Below are 17,297 nucleotides of genomic sequence, written 5' to 3' on the forward strand. Positions count from 1 at the left end.
TCAGCACATTTTTTCTTCTTTACAGAATCCAGGATCCAAAAAAGGTAAGATCATCAGCTCATTCAACAATTGTATGGCATGAAACCATGGAAGGAAATACAATCAGTAAAGTCCTCTCTCTTTATTCATTTATATTAATATTTTTAGAATTTGTTAAGAAAACAAAGAATAATCTTTTTCCATTTAAGCATTTATGGCATCTAATGATAGGGCTGAAAATTTGATCTGAAGATAAATGTACTTTATTGAAAGAATAAATTATTGTATGAACTTGAAAAACATTTTCTTGAATGTTTTGAGACATTTTCTGAGGCATACCCCAAAGTATCTGGACTTTAGTTTCCTCACCAGTAAAATATAATTCATAACAGTATTATTTAATTTTTTCTTTTGAACTTTAAATAAAATAATTCATGTTAAATGTACATTCCAATATCTGGCATACAGTAAGTGTTTGCTAAATGTTAGCTAGTTTTATCAATATAGGAGATAGAGCTAAGTGTGGATATCCCTAGGAAAGTTGCCATTTTAACCAAGTCCTAGCTATGAATTTGCTTGTTGATATTTACCTCTTTATTTTCCTCAAAGAAAAGGGCAGAGGGGCAATTACAAGGCAACCAAATCATCAAATTTGCCGGTAAATTATTTTTGCCATATTCACAATAGCATCATAGAAACAAAAGTAAGAAACCTTTCAAGAGTAATTTAGTCACAAATTCCCATTCCAGATACATGCAGTAACGTTGGCCTTAAAGATTACCAAAAAAGAATTCTATATTCAAGTAGCTTTTTCTTGGATCTAATTGGAAACCCTTTGGTTAATATTTGAAATGTCACTTCATTCCTTTTTTGATAATGAAAACCACTGGTCTCTGTGATCATTTCAATAACCCTTACCAAAGAAGAATTTAAAACCACAGAATTATGGGCACCATGTCCTGAAGTTGTGTAAGAGATTTGATAATCTGAAGAATTCATTGCAAATATGAAAAAAAGAGTGACCTATCATAAAAGTTGACTTGTTCGAGGTCATGAAATTAGCCTGGGCCTGGAACCCAGTTTTTCTATTTCCCAGTCCAATGCTTTTTCCATGAAATAATTATGTGACATTTTGTTCTGTGGCAGATATAACTATTTGTTTTCATTTGGGTTCTTCTGATAGCTAAGCCTGAGACAAGGACTTGGTTACAGAGGGCTTATGTAAAAAGTAATACTAAGAAGCATAAGTGAATACATGAGGATATGGGGAAGAAGAGAAGCCAGTTAACAGAGTGTCACTGAGTTTGTATCCCTGGGGCTCAACCACACTGGAGACATTCTGAGAAATCATTTAAGAAGTATCTCAACATTTTCCCTCAGAAGGTAAAGAATTTTGGAGCATTAATCCAATAACCTCCCATCCCCATTTCATTGATTGTTATTCGCAAGCACTTTGCCTTCACCAACTTCCCAGGTTGCTCCTGAATGTGGGCTGAAATGCTTTCTAAGATTTTGGAAGTAGCACTAAGCATCTAAAAACAGAGAGGCACTACAGGGTGCTTGAAGTGGGATGAGCAGCCTGCTGAAATCAGGTGAACTGAGGGGATGGCATGTGGGACATTACAAGTGTCTGCTATACTGATGTAAGCTATGGGAGGGAGGCTCTCTGTCTCTTTGGAGATAGCATTAACCTAAGTTGTCTGTCCTGACTTGTGGGTGTGAGATGGTGAGAGGCTGCAGCCCTGCCCTTGGTAACCATGGCAATGATTCCAGTTCCAAGAAACAGTATATCAATGCAAACTCTAAAATTTAAATATTCAGGGAAAATGCAAACCAAATGTGCTAAAAGCTTATCTAGAATGTATGAAGTCCATGCTAAAAGCTTACCTAGGATGTGCAAGATATATACTAATTCAAGCCTATTGAGAACTGAAACAAAAGGACCATTTAGCCTCTCCTCTCTGTATAAAAAGAACTCAGGGAAACGGACTTTGGCCCAGTGGTTAGGGCGTCCGTCTACCACATGGGAGGTCCGCGGTTCAAGCCCCGGGCCTCCTTGACCCGTGTGGAGCTGGCCCATGCGCAGTGCAGATGCGCGCAAGGAGTGCCACGCCACGCAAGGGTGTACCCCGCGTGGGGGAGCCCCACGCACAAGGAGTGCGCCCGTGAGGAAAGCCGCCCAGCGTGAAAAGAAAGAGCAGCCTGCCCAGGAATGGCGCCGCCCACACTTCCCTTGCCGCTGACGACAACAGAAGCGGACAAAGAAACAAGACGCAGCAAATAGACACCAAGAACAGACAACCAGGGGAGGGGGGGGGGGAATTAAATAAATAAATAAATCTTTAAAAAAAAAAAAGGAACTCAAAAATCTTGTTCGGGGCTCGGGTTTGAAACAGAAAGCTCCTGTGTCCTGCTGGCCATCAATAAATCATTTTTTCTTCTCAAAATCATTCCGGAGTCCTGGCCTTTCTATACACAAATAATTAAACCTCTCTCAAAACCTACAACAATACTAGCATTCACAATATCTACTTATTATCACCATCTGAACACAGAAGGGAAAGACTGCATTTCTCAGCTTCTATGTAGTAAGGTGAAGTCATATTAAAATAAAACCTAAGCAGAAAAGTCCTGTCACTTCTGGTCTTAGGCAATTAAAAGCTCACATGCAGTTCTCCAATACCTCTCCTTTCTTGCCATAGCAATCAGGAAGGAGATGAAGAGATGCTAAAGCCAAAAGATCAAAGTAATCATATGGAATTCAGCTGGGACCCACAGAAGACTCTGCCTAAACAATAAATAGATTTGTGTTAAGCCATTGATACTTGTGATGCTCCTTTTTACTTTAACATACTTAGCCTATGCTGACTAATACAGATTCTGCTATCTGAAGGTCATATATATTAGGATATTTCTGAGGTTGTAAGAATGTTCTATATTGAAACAACGCATACAATATTAACTGTTCTCTTTTTTGATTATCAATATATTTATCCTAAGGCTGGCAAGATTAGGGCTGAAATCTGTGAATAAGTACAAAGCAAAGTTCATGTAGAGCCTGAATATATCTGGGACTTTATTTTCATCATACTCTAAACATTAAGATAAGCAGCCTCAGCTGAACTATAGATTGATAAAAATCTCTGCTGTGGTTGTAATATTTGCATCCACATTTGAATACGGGTTCATTTATTCATCCATCAAAAAAAAAACTAAACTAAAAACAAAAACTCTTGATAGACTATGTCTTTTTGAAGCCACTTCCCTAATAAGAATGTTTAGCACAACTTTTTCACCAAAATTAAGGCTGTTCACAAACACTGTTACGTTCAAGAGGTGTTATATTTACTACCTCCCTGATTTTTCTTAACATTATTTTCCTTTTCCTTCTATTGAGAGAAAACTTTCCCATGGATTGAGAACCAAGTCTTGAAGATATTGCAGAAACAGAACTACAACAGAGAGGCCCAAACTTCAAGTTCCTGGTCTTTTTTATTTATCTTCCTGTTGTATTTACCCATGGGCTTTGCCAGATCAAGTGTGATAACTTCTGTTCCTATCCTAATATAAGACTCTGACCAAACCTCTCAATCTATTTTTCCTCCACAGGCCAGGTTTTGTTGATCTTTTTCTATTCTTTCTGAAATGTTTTCTTTTTTAACTTTTCTATGTCTATTCTGCATTGCCACTGTTGTAGATTTCGATAATAGGTTCAGTTATTTGCATATAGAAAGGCCAGGAATCAGGAATGATTTTGAGAAGTAAAAATGGTTTATTGATGGCCAGCCAGACTCAGGAGCTTTCTGTTCCAACCCGAGCTCTGAACAAGACTTTCAAGTTCCTTTTATACAGAAAGGAAAGACCAAATGATCCTTTTGTTTCAGTTCTCAATAGGCTTGAATTAGCATATATCTTCCACATCCTAGGTAAGCTTTTAGCATGGACTTCATACATTCTAGATAAGCTTTTAGCACATTGGGCTTGCATTTTCCCTGACTATTTAAAGTTTATAGCATTTGCACTGATAAACTGTTTCCTGGGGCTGGAGTCATTGCCATGGTTACCAAGGGCAGGGCTGCAGCCTCTCACCATCCCACACCCACAAGTCAGGCAGACAGCTTAGGTTAAGGTTATCTCTGAAGAGACAAAGAGCATCCCACCCATAGCCCACATCACCACCAATGCAGCTGTGACCGTTTGAGATTATTTTATGAATCCCGAAAAGAGAAAGATTAAATTTGTAATCTATTCTGGATGTGATACCCTTTGATTATATTGGATTCAGTTGAGGGGCCCTTGATAAAATTACCTGTTAAGATGATAGCTTTGATTCTTTGATTCAAACACATCAGTAAGACATGATTCAGTTGAGTTCCTGCCCCCCTGGGAGGCATATGTAAATGGACGTTCACTCAAGAAGGTAACAAGAAGAGACAGAGCTCTGTCATATTGTGATCCTGGGGTCCTGGTGAAGAGATAAGGCATTCACCTGATAGTGTGCAGCTGAACTTGGGAAGAAAACAGAAGAACTGAGACTGATATAGAAAGTCTAGAAAGAAATGAACCATATGTCAAGAGAGAAAGGATTACCAAATCCAATGGATGTGTCATGATGATGGGAACGAGTGTTGTTGGGGGGGGAGAGGGGGGGTGGGGGGTGGGGTTGAATGGGACCTCACATATATATTTTTAATGTAATATTATTACAAAGTCAATAAAAAAAAAGAAAAGAAAAAAAAAAAAGAGAGAAAGGATGCCTTGAGAGACAAGTCCTATGCCAACTGAGAGAGAGGAAGCCCAGGTTGGAAGGCTGAACCCTAGAAGAGATCAGCAACTGTCTTGCTTCAACATGTGGCAACTGACTTTGGTGAGAAAGCAATCTTGAGTTGGACTCCCTAGGGCCTTATAACTGTAAGCTTTTGCCTCAAATAGATACCCTTTATAAAAGTCAACAGATTTCTGGTACTTTACTTCAGCATCTCAGCCAGACTAATACAACAGCAAACATAATTTACTACCAAGACAGAGAGAGGACACCCCACTGTGCACTTTTCTCACATCAAGAAACTTCCCTAGTAACTGGATGTTACACCTTGTCCCAGATGTTTTGGGGAAGAAACTCAAATACACATTTGCAAAAATCATGCAAAAAACATCCCATAGTTCCAAACTGGAAGAGAAATGTGCCCGAATGTATTTCTTTCTCTTCCATTTACTACCAGGAGAAAAACTGGCCCATTTATTGCAGTTCTTTAGCAACATTAGCATGACCATTCCTGTTAGGCAAAGTAAAGGAAGGGCATTCAATTCTCAGATTTCCTTCAAAGCCATTCAGAACAATTGGGACTAATGGTAGCTTTTAAGTCATGTTCTTTCTGTGCTGTAATTTAATTAACTTTAGTTTCTCCCCCACCTTGCACTAGGCCCCATACTTCATATAATTGCTGTGCTTTGAATTCCCATTTATCCTCTAAAAATTTGAGTCATCTCATAAAGGAACTTCTAGCATGTTAAAATAATGAGAAACATTGTATAATAATATAGTAGGGAAAAGGGTGAAGTAGCAATATTTTTTTGTAATGCTTTAAATTCTTATTCTCTGAAAGTCAGTTCTTGTCACTGTTAGTGATATGGAGTCATATGAAAAATATACACTCATAGTTCTCCAGGAAAATACAATTGTGTATGGGAAATTTAGAGAGAGACATACATATATATTATATATATTATATATATATATATATATATATATATATATATATATATATATATATAACAGTATGTACAACACAGTATTTAGAGTGTAGTGTCCTTATAGAAGGACACAGAGCTGCAATAGATTACTCTCATTTTGAAACAAGAAAGAGCTATTTAAAAATTCCCACATTTCCATTTGAGCTCTATCTTGCAGTATGAAAAGTATTTTGTCATATCTAGCTGGGTCGGTGGTGAACTCCTTCAGGCAATGGGAGTAAATAGTGTGCACAAAAATATCAAGGTGGCAAAATGAAGGCAAATACTTCTGGTTGGTTGAGCCATTGCTGCAATCAGCTTTGTGATAGTTTGCCTTGAAGGGAAGGTGATGCAGAACTTAAAGAAACAAAGGACAGAGCGAGAGACATGAGAGAAGAAATTAAGGTGGGACCAAGGGACTCACAGCCTCTGGAATTGAGAGCCTCGACCCTAGTTTCCACTTCGTATTTATTGGAAACTACCAAGCAACTGTTTGCTAGTAGAACTGCAACATCATCTACAATAATAGACAACAACTGCAACATCTAACAACTGCAACAGCTCCAATAGAACAGGTGTAACATTTACAATAAAGAACAAGTAAGCCAATTTCCCACAACATTTCCCCATTTGTTTTTTGCAAAGTCTACACAAATGATGTTTCACTGATTAACAAACCTTCCTGCATGATATTTTTACCTTTAGGTTTGAAAAATACTCATTACATTTCTTCTTAATATATTCAGTCCCAGGATTGTTCAAACTTAAAATGAGACCTACAGATACAAGATTCATTTCTATCTGACTTAGAGTTCATCAAATCACTTAAGTACACAATATGTTTCATTATTAAAGTTCTGACTCGATCAAAACCAATATAATTTTCCTGAGTTTGTATAATGTTCCCAGCATCTTCACTGGACGTGGGGCCACATTCAATTCAGAGGCTAAGTCAATATCCACCTTCTCCCTCTTTTTTAATTTTTAATGCAGGCTGCTGGGAGTCCTCCTACTCCCATGAAGGACCTTTCCCAATTACCACATCTAAGTGAGGGATGAAATATTTTAATATTCCAAAAATATTACAGATTCTATTAACATGAGAAAACATTGTACTTCATACCCAACCAAACAACATTTAATAATTTGATAAAGAGTAGCAGGGACCTTAGAGATTGTCCCAATTTTTTGCCTATTCCAGACCCTTAAAATATCATTGTCTCTGATGTTCCTTAGTAGGATCAGTACCACAGGTTTCTTCTATGCAGCCAGATTCATTGCCATCAGTCCAGGGTAGAAAGTCTTGAAGAACTGCAAAAGTCCATTGTGGAGGAGGTGGGGCAAGATGTTGAGAGAGTGTACCTCATAATCTCTCCTGAAAAGAAGCGACTGAGTAGTGTCAGAACCCTGCTGGACTGGGCTGTTTTTGGGTGCTTGCAGGGCAGGAGGTGCCTGCACGTTGATTTGGTGAGACAGTGACAGAAGAGATTCTTGCAAGAGATGGAATTTTGGGTTTCTAACATGGAGGTCACAAGTTGTAAATGGAACGCCTCCCCCTAGGGCTGGCGGCCCAGCCACAGCAATCCCTGAAAACTTTGTTGTACTGCAGTGTCCCTAAACCCAGTGTTAACCAGATATGTGTTTCCCAGGACTGTATCCCCTAAACCCTGGTAGAACACACTCCAGACACTCACACACCTTGAGTCTGCAATATCACAGACTTCCCATTCCCGAATCCACTGCACCCTGAAGTCAAACTGATGTCTTTGATGATGCTAGCTCTCTGCATTCTGTGTTGTTGTTTTGTTTTTATTTTCTCCTTGAGCTTGGAGGAGTGTACCAGCTGACCTGGGGAGAGTCTGGGAAGAAAGGAGAGATGAATCTGCTGAGGAAGCCCAATTTACCTAAACATCCTGGGATAGGAAATTTGGTCTGGAAGAAGGTGGAGTCAGAAAATCAATTAGACTTCCCCTAGCACGCCTAAGGGAGAGGGACTGTAGGACATTCTATCCAAGCTTCCAATAACATATTTGTGGTTTCTGGTGAGGTGTAGGTGCTCTCACATTGGAAATAAAGAATCATAGTCTTCTATATTGAGTTGATTCAAGAAGGGTCCACCTGAATCTCCTACCGGAACTCTCGGGCAGCTTTCCTGATGCCCTGGGAGAGAGAGAAATGAGGAAGAGAGAAAGGGGGAAGGTAAGATCCCTAAGCATTTTATTTAACTGCAAAGAGGATTCCTAGCTTGAAATGTTGGTTATTTTCTTTTTCTTTTTTTTTTTTTTTTTGTCATGATTGCTGATATTATACTGTCTCCTGGTCTTTTCTCCCTTTTTATCCACCAAGGTCCTTCTTCATTTATTTAGTTTTTGTCTCTTTTTCTTCTTCTTGCTTATTTCCACCCTTTTTCTTTGTCCCCTTTTCTCTTCTTTTTGTTCCCTTTTCTCTCTTTTTCTTGTTTTTATTTTATTTTCTTTATATAATACGTGCTGCAGGGAGCACTTCACATTTGCTGTTTTTCCTCATCCTCCATTTTCTCTTTTCTGTGTGTATTGATTTTGGCCACATACACTACCTCCTTTCCCCTACAATTTTCTATCTTCCATCACCAACTGTTTCTCTTATATTCCATCTCCCTCTGTTTGGCCCCCAAATTGTCTGACTTTTTATTTTTAATACCTTTGTCCTGTTTTCTCTCTTTTATCCACTCTTGATATTATTGCCTTTCTTTACTCTTTCCCTCTCTCAAGAAAAACTTGCGATGGTTTGCTCGGTTGGTAGAGGTGGGGTCTGGCTGCGGACGAGGGGTCGGTCCAGCTCTGGACGAGGGGTTGGTCCCGCTTGGGACGAGGAGTCGGTCCCACTTGGGACGAGGGGTCGGTACGGCAGCAGATGAGGGATCGGTCTCACAGGTGTTGCGCAGTTCGGCTGACGGGGTCGCCCGGCGAAGCCGGCGATGAAGGGGTCACCCGGAGAAGCTGGCGATGACCTGGGGACAAGGGAGGCCAGGCCCTTGTCGGGGGCTCTCAGGACTGCAGGGCGCACGGCAGAAGAACTACCATGGAGACAAGGTAAACACACAAGTCCAACTTTATTGAGGGAGAGGCAACAGTTTTATAGGGGCTGGGGAAGGCTGATTGGTCGAAGCCATGCCCTGTTCTGATTGGTTGCCGGCGAAAGGTCAGTGAGAGGTACTGGATGGGGGAGGGGGTGGTGATTAGGGATTGGCTGTCGCTGTTGCTGGGGGAAGGGGCAGGGTTTAGGGATTGGTGGCTGCTGTTGCTGGGGTGGAGGGCAGACTTGAGTTTCCCACCCACGCCTGGCTGTTGCTGCTGTCGGGGGGAGGGAAAAGGGCAGACTGGAGTTTTCCGCCCACGCCTGGCTGTTGCTGCTGTCGGGGGAGGGGAAAAGGGCAGACTGGAATTCTCCGCCCTGCGCCTGCACAGGGAGAAAGAAGAAGAAGGGTGCCGCCATACAGGCATCGTGTGGCGTCATCCGGGAGAAGGGTTGGCCACGGAAGCATGGCTGCCGAGAAGGGGAGACCCGAGGGTACTCTGCGCCCATGCCGAGCTTCCTTCAGGGGTGGTGGTGGGCCCGACCAACCACCCTATTATGGGGGCAGCGGTTTGGAATAGGCCTACCACGGCCGCCGCCCCTCCCCAGGCCAGCAAACCACACTTCAGCCTGAGGGGTGACTGCATTTCCCCCTTCTTTTCAAATAAAGGCCAGGATGGCAGCAGTAGCAAGTAGCCGAGGCCCAAGAGGCAGCAAGCAATGAGGGAAGCGGGGCTGAAGAGGGAGGTGAGTATGACGGGGATATAAATGTACAATTTGGGGGGCGGTATCTTGCCATTGCAAACAAGGGTGGCCAATGTCCAATTCTCGTTGATCTCAGCGGCTATAAGGTCCATCTGCTGTTAAAAGTACAGAGTGACAGCGCGTTACAGGTAGTTGATCTCTTCTTGGCGGCGAAGAGCGGTAGAGGCAGACGGTGTGATGGTCTGGAGGATCGCAACGGTGAGGACAAGTCGCGTCAGGGCACCAGCGACGGTGGTGGCGGCAGCGTCGGGAGTGGTGGAGACGTAGGCGAGGACAAGAAGGCCAAGGTCTCCACGGGCGCAAGAGAGGCCGATGTTAATGGGGTGGGCCGACATGGGGCCGCCCAATCTGCAACGCAATGGGGGTTCAAGCAAAAAAAGGAGGGGGGCGGGGGACGAGAAAGGACGCTTTGGATGGCTGAGAAGAGGAGTGAGGTTGAGACAGGAGGAAGCTCCGCAGAAGTATGGGGAGGCAAAAGCAGAAACGTTATTAGATGCTAGAAAGCAGGCCGCGGTCTGGGGAAAGCGGGTTGCGGGCTGTTTAGTGGGGCTGGAGCTGCTTGAGAGCGATGGCGGCATGGGGGGCCGCGGTTACAGAAGACTTGGGGCACCTGCAGGAAGAGTGAGCAGGAAGAGGTCGGGTAGGAGGAGGCCGAGAAGATGAAGTACGGGGGGTGTCCTCGGCAGTGGCGAGTCGCTGATAGCTGACCTGTACGTATGTGAGGAGAGAGACTATGTTAATTGGCTCGCCAGCATGGTGGGGGTTGCGGCGTCTGCACTGATGGTAGAGTGCGAGCAGCGAACGGACTTCAGGGTTGGATGGTTGTCTCTCGGGGTGGAAGGTGAGCTGGCTCAGTTGGTGCTGGTCACTCGCATCTGGCACCATTCCCTGTGGGACATCCGCCTGCTGCCACTGGGAGGACACAACATAGCTGACAAGGACAACATCACTGGAACCTCCAGACTCCAGAGGGATGGGGTGCACCCGGAAATGCTCAAGCATATCGAAAATGGACTGGAACCACAGGTGCTGGACTCAGCACTGGCCCTCCTCATTCAGTGACAAACGCAGGTGCTTGGCCTTGCCCTGGAAGTTGAAAGTGAGGACATATTCGCCCTGCCTCGTCTCACTCTGAAATACCAGGAAAATGCCGTGGGAGCCAGTACCTCCTGCCAGCACTAACTGGGCAGCCTTGAGTCGAGAGAGCCTCCCATGGAACCAAGGATATCCTGAGAGGGGATGGTCCCCCTCACCTCCCTCTGACTCTCCCTGGAACAGAAATGACCCTGTGGCCATTTCTGGAGTGTCCAGGGGAGGGTAGGGAGCTGAGAGGGGATGAACTGTCCCTGCTGGAGGTCTCTCTTCAATGGGGATGTGAGGGGGTAATTCTGGGGGAAGCAGTTCCATTGAGTCAAAATGGGAGGCAGCAATGGAGGCAGAACTGGGGGAGATAGATGCGGAGGGACGGTCTGAGAGGCTTCCATATGGCCCCTGTGTCAGGCGGTTATTGCTCTCACTGGGTCCCAGTGGCAGATCCTGGCTGGGCAGACTCTCTGAGTGATTCAGGCAGGGCAGCTCCAGGCTGTCTGTGTTCTCCCTAGCAAGGAATGAGGTCCCAGAGGCCAGAGGGAGGGTCATGGGGCGGGGGCTGGTGGCAGGGCAAGGTCCTGGGCTCAGGCATTCCTGGATATCAGACACCAGGCCTTCTGATGTAGCGCATCGGCTGTCTCCAGGATATACTCTGAGGGGCCTTCCACCTTAACCACGAATGTGTTCTCCCGGTCAGGCATCTCCAGGGCTGTGGTCGTTCGGACGTCTGTTATAGTGGAGCAGGGAATGCTGAGTCGGGGCCGAGAAGCCTTGGGTGGTACAAAGAACTCCAGGCGACTTCCTCCTCCTCCTCCTTCTCTCCGAAGCAGTAAGCGGCACTTCTGCCACTGAGGTTGCCCTCCTCCCCCTGAGGTAGGCCCGATTGCCCCTCCTCTCCGGCTCACTCCAGCTGGGTCAGGGGCTGCCTCTTCAGCCCCCATGAAACTCAGCAGCTCTTCCCTCTGCACCATCCCTGTTCCATCTTTTAAGGCCCCCCCTCTCCGACTCAGTCTCAGCCTCTCAAAACGGTGAGTCCATCTTTCCCCAGGGGACGTCTCACCACCAACCAGTCCCCTACCAATGGTACCAGCCCCACCAGAGGAGTTGGAGTTGCTGTTTCCTCCTAAGACTGGGGGTCCTGAGGAGGTCTCCAGGGGCCCAGCTGGAGAGGGTGGGTCAATGGTCCCCCGCCACTGCAGGATTCCACGGACTGAACTGTGGACAGAGCGACCCACTGAGCGGAGGGAGAAGCGTTTCTTTAGCTTCGGCTTCGAGGAGGTCGTAGAAGAGGAAGAGACTGAGGAAGGGAGGGGGCTGGCCAGGTCCTCAGATGACCAAGAAGGGCCCAGCACAGCCAGGGGCCCACCCACCCTGCAGCTCTCAAGGGACAGGTCATGTGGTGGGATCTCCACTCCAGGACTCAGGGGAGCCAAGACGGGTGGTGAGAGGGAGCCAGAGGCCCAGGCCACCTCAGCTTCAAAGTGCTGCAGGAAGAGCTCAGCAAAACAGTGGGAGAAGGCAGCCTCAGCCCCCGGCCCTGCATATTGGGGGTGGGAGGCCAGGTAGAGGCGGAAATGGCGGGCAAAGTCCAGGGCAGCAGCCCGGGCATGGGACTCACAGAACTCGCGCCTGGCAGGGGAGGAATACGGGTCCAAAAATAGGCTAGAGGGTGCCGCGCGTGTGGCAGCTTTCCACGGATTGGATGAGGGGGCTGCCAGGGGGAGGCGGAGCCGGGGGGGGCCGCTGGTGTGGAGGGCGCGAGAGGAGCCATTGCCCATGCGGTGTTGCAAAATGGCCGCGGGCCATCCCCAGCGGTACTACAAAGTGGCGGCGGGCCACAAAATGGTCGTGGGCTACAAGACGGCCGCGGACCGCCCTGCTCAGAGGAGTAAAATGGCGGGGAGGGAGCTTCCGGCCCACCCAGGCAGGAAGTCGTCGGGGGAAGGGAGGAGTAAAGGGACCTCCCCTTTTCGAGCGAGGAAGAAGGCAGAAGTCCGCCATCTTGAGAGTGCCTCCCCTTTTCGGATGGCGAAGAAGGCGGAAGCCCGCCATCTTGGGAGTGCTTCCCCTTACCGAGCGAGGAAGAAGGCGGAAGTTCGCCATCTTCACCGGTGCTCAGCACTGCAAGATTACACTGTTTAGGGGGACAATTTTCGAGCGCATTATTAAGGCGCTCGACAAGTGACTCAGAGTCGGAATCGGAGTCGGTATCAGGGTTCCGATCAGGGTCCCTGTTAAAGTCGCCGTCCTGACAATCACGGCAGCGGCGGCGGCGCAGTCGGAAGGAGTCGATGGTAGGGGCACCTTGAAGGCAGGAGCGGATGGTAAAAAGCGCTGGTAATAAGCCAGGAGGGAATCTTTTACCTTCCTGCTCCACAGCAGAAGTGACCCTATCTATAAGGCGAGTATAGGTATCCGGGTCACAAAGCTGACACGTGGTAAGCCACAGATTAAAGGGGAGAAGAAGGTCCCAATATACTTGGAGCTGTTTCAAAGAGATCTTACACCGGTGAGGGTCTAGGAGACCGGCGAGGGCCCGAACTTGTGGGGCTTGCTTAGCAGATAGGATGTTGCCCATTGCTAATGGCCTTTTGGAGCCGATAAGAAAAGGGGCCCTTACCTTGAGAGCGCAGCGATGGGAGCCAAGGTGCGTGGTGAGACGAGGGGTCGGAGCCGGTGGGGCTCCGACGGTGGTCGCAGGCCAAGAGAAGGCCCCGACGAGGGGAGGGCGGAACGACGAGCAGTGGAGCAAGGCAAAGGGGAGCAGGCGCGGAGGGGAGGAGGCAGAGGTGAAGGCAGGGGTGGAGGTGCTCAGGCACGCGCTCCTGAGAGTTTTATTGGTGCCTCTTAATCATATAAGCCCCCAACATGGAAGGAGAAAGCCATCCAGCGATTCTCCCAGACCGCCGTGGATCATATATGAGGTCACCAAGGTTCAGGAGCAGCAATGCAGAGCGAAAAGATAGGGGTGAGAAAAGAGGAGAGTGTAGGGCTATGGTAGGGTTACTTCAGACGTGCAAGCGTGCGCTCCCGAGAAATCCAAGGCTCCTCTTAACCAAAGCGGGTCGGTATAAGCCCCCGACATGGAAGGAGAAAGCCATCCAGCGATTCTCCCAGACCGCCGTGGATCATATGAGGTAGCCAAGGCTCAGGTAGCAGCAATGTTGCATGAGAGAAGCCCCACAGTGAGAAGAGAGGAGGGGGGGGGCCGCCAGGTAATGGAGTGAGGCTGTGGTGGGGTTGCACTGCCCCACGTTAGGCGCCAGCTGCGACGGTTTGCTCGGTCGGTAGAGGTGGGGTCTGGCTGCGGACGAGGGGTCGGTCCAGCTCTGGATGAGGGGTCGGTCCCGCTTGGGACGAGGGGTCGGTCCCACTTGGGACGAGGGGTCAGTCTGGCAGCAGACGAGGGATCGGTCTCACAGGGGTTGTGCGGTTTGGCTGATGGGGTCGCCCGGCGAAGCCGGCGACGAAGGGGTCACCCAGAGAAGCCGGCGACGACCTGGGGACAAGGGAGGCCAGGCCCTTGTCGGGGGCTCTCAGGACTGCAGGGCGCACGGCAGAAGAACTACCACGGAGACAAGGTAAACACACAAGTCCAACTTTATTGAGGGAGAGGCAACAGTTTTATAGGGGCTGGGGAAGGCTGATTGGTCGAAGCCACGCCCTGTTCTGATTGGATGCCAGCGAAAGGTCAGTGGGAGGTACTGGATGGGGAAGGGGGTGGTGATTAGGGATTGGCTGTCGCTGTTGCTGGGGGAAGGGGCAGGGTTTAGGGATTGGTGGCTGCTGTTGCTGGGGTGGAGGGCAGACTGGAGTTTCCCGCCCACGCCTGGCTGTTGCTGCTGTCGGGGGGAGGGAAAAGGGCAGACTGGAGTTTTCTGCCCACGCCTGTCTGTTGCTGCTGTCGGGGGATGGGAAAAGGGCAGACTGGAATTCTCTGCCCTGCGCCTGCGCAGGGAGAAAGAAGAAGGGTGCCGCCCCACAGGCATCGTGTGGCATCATTCGGGAGGAGGGGTGGCCACGGAAGCATGGCTGCCGAGAAGGGGAGACCCGAGGGCACTCTGCGCCCATGCCGAGCTTCCTTCAGGGGTGGCGGTGGGCCCGACCAACCACCCTATTATGGGGGCAGCGGTTTGGAATAGGCCTACCACGGCCGCCGCCCCTCACCAGGCCAGGAAACCACACTTCAGCCTGAGGGGTGACTGCAAAAACTGGCCTTTTAATTCATACTATATTTCTCCCAATAATCAGTTGAAAGTCTAATTATAGATACTCTAATTACTGCTATAAGTCTACACAACTTACATGAGCCTAATATCCATTCTCCTAGGTCTCACATTGTTGCTCTGTTAACATATATTACCAATACCGCTTTACATATTTTCTTTTCTTATTCATTTTGCTTTCCCTGGCCCTTATATTTTCCTTCAAAGTGAACTTAGCCAGCAACAAGAAAATAGAGTAAGAAGAACAAAGTGACAAAGAGAAGACCTAACACTTACTCATTAACAACAACTAATTAATCCCCAAGACTAGACAAAGAAGCTGAGCAACTGATTAAACCCATCAAGATAAAATGATGACCAGACAGCAACAAAAAACTACAAATCAAACCAATAATAAGGAAAACATGGCTGAATACAATGAACAAATTAAAACCAGGAAGAGGAGCAGAACATCGGACAAGTAAATAAGATATCAAAACATATATTAGAGACCAACTTAATGAAGGAAAGGAAGAGACTAAGAATATGAAGAAAACATTGGAGAGAATACAGAAGAAATTGCAGACATACACAAAAAGATAACAGATATGATGGTGATGAGCACCACAGTTCAAAAAATCAAAAATACACTCTCAGCAATTAACAGCAGATTAGAAGTGATAGAGGAGAGAATTAGCGAAGTTGAAGACATTACATCTGAAAACAGTAGGCCTGATTGATAAAAAGATAAAAAAATACAGCTGGGACTTAGGGACCTGAATGACAATGCAAAACACAGAAACATACATATTATAGGCATCCCAGAAGGAGAAGAGAAGGGAAAGGGGACAGAAGTGGTGTTGGAGGAAATAATGGATGAAAACTTCCCAAATCTACTGAGGCAGATCAATGTACATGTCCAGGAAGCACAACACACCCCAAACACCATAAATCCCAACAAGCTGACCCCAAGACATATACTTGTCAAATTATCCAATGCTCAAGACAAAGACAAATTATGAAAAGCAGCAAGAGAAAAGAGAACCATCACATAAAAGGGAGGCTCCATAAGATTAAGTGCTGATTTCTCATCTGAAACCATGGAGGCAAGAAGGCAGTTGTATGATAGAGTAAAGGTACTAAAAGAAAAATTTTCAACCAAGAATACTCATTCCAGCTAAGCTAGCATTCAAAAATGATGGAGAGTTCAAAATATTCACAGATAAACAGAAATTAAAAGAGTATGCCAAAATGAACCCTGTCCTTCAAGAAATACTAAAGGAGGTTCTGCAGGAAGAAAGAAAAAAACAGGAGAGCCAGAGATGGAGGAGAGCGTAAGAGCAACAAAAAGGACAAAAAGAGAAGGAAAAACAAACAAACAAAATATGACAAATGCAAGTCTAAAGAAAATATTGCTAACATAGATAACTCCTTGAAATTAATAACACTGAATGTCAGTGGATTAAACTCACCTGTCAAAAGATTCATACTGGAAGTTTGGATAAGGAAATATCACACGTGTATATGTTGTGTACAAGAAAAACAACTTAGACACAGAAATTCAAGGAGGTTGAAAGTGAATGGCTGGAAAACAATCTTAAAAGCAAACAATAACCAAAGAAAGGTTGGAGTAGCTATATTAATATCAAACAAAATAAACTTTACATGTGAAACAATTGTGAGAGACAAAGATGAATACTACATATTAGTGAAAATTATAATCTTTCAAGAAGGATGAACAATCATAAATATTTATGCTAGTAACAAGGGTGCCTCCAAATACATGAGGCAAACACTGGAAAAACTAAGTGAAAGAATAGATGCATCTACAATGATACTGTGGGATTTTAATACACCACAATCAACTTTGGACAGAACATCTCAAAAGAGAATCAATAAAGAAACCAAAACTTCGAACAGTATATTAGACCTAATAGACATATACAGATCATTACACCCGAACACAGCAGGATATACATTTTTCTCAAGTGCACATGGATCATTCTCCAACATAGACCATATCCTAGGCCACAAATAAAGGCTCAATGAATTCAGAAAGATCAAAATCATACAAAATAATATCTCTGACCACAGTGGAGTGAAGCTGGAAATCTGCAAGGGCCAGAGGCCCAGATTTCACACTGCGATATGGAAATTAAACTGCACTCTCTTACAAAAACAGTGGGTCAAGGAGGAAACCTCAAAAGAAATTAATAACTACCTTGAAACTAATGATAATGATAACACAACATACCAAAACTTATGGAATACAGAAAAAGCAGTACTGAGAGGGAAATTTATAGCCATAAATTCATACATCAAAAAAGAAGAAAAAGCAAAAATTGAAGACCTAACTAAACATTTGGAGGAATTATTAAAAAAACAACAAAGCCACACCAGAGGAAGAAGAAAGAAAGAAATAACAAAGAAAAGAGCAGAACTAAATAAAATAGAAAATAAGAAACACTTGAA

General features: G+C 45.8%; 1 pseudogene; it reads right to left on the reverse strand.

Annotated features, from left to right (window-relative positions):
- LOC139438007 (SH2B adapter protein 1 pseudogene) overlaps positions 1 to 12,398 on the reverse strand; it is a 40,641-nt pseudogene extending 28,243 nt beyond the window's left edge.
- Between the last annotated feature and the right edge of the window lie 4,899 nt (positions 12,399 to 17,297).

This window comes from Dasypus novemcinctus, chromosome X, assembly GCF_030445035.2.
Source record: "Dasypus novemcinctus isolate mDasNov1 chromosome X, mDasNov1.1.hap2, whole genome shotgun sequence".
Lineage (NCBI taxonomy): Eukaryota > Metazoa > Chordata > Mammalia > Cingulata > Dasypodidae > Dasypus > Dasypus novemcinctus.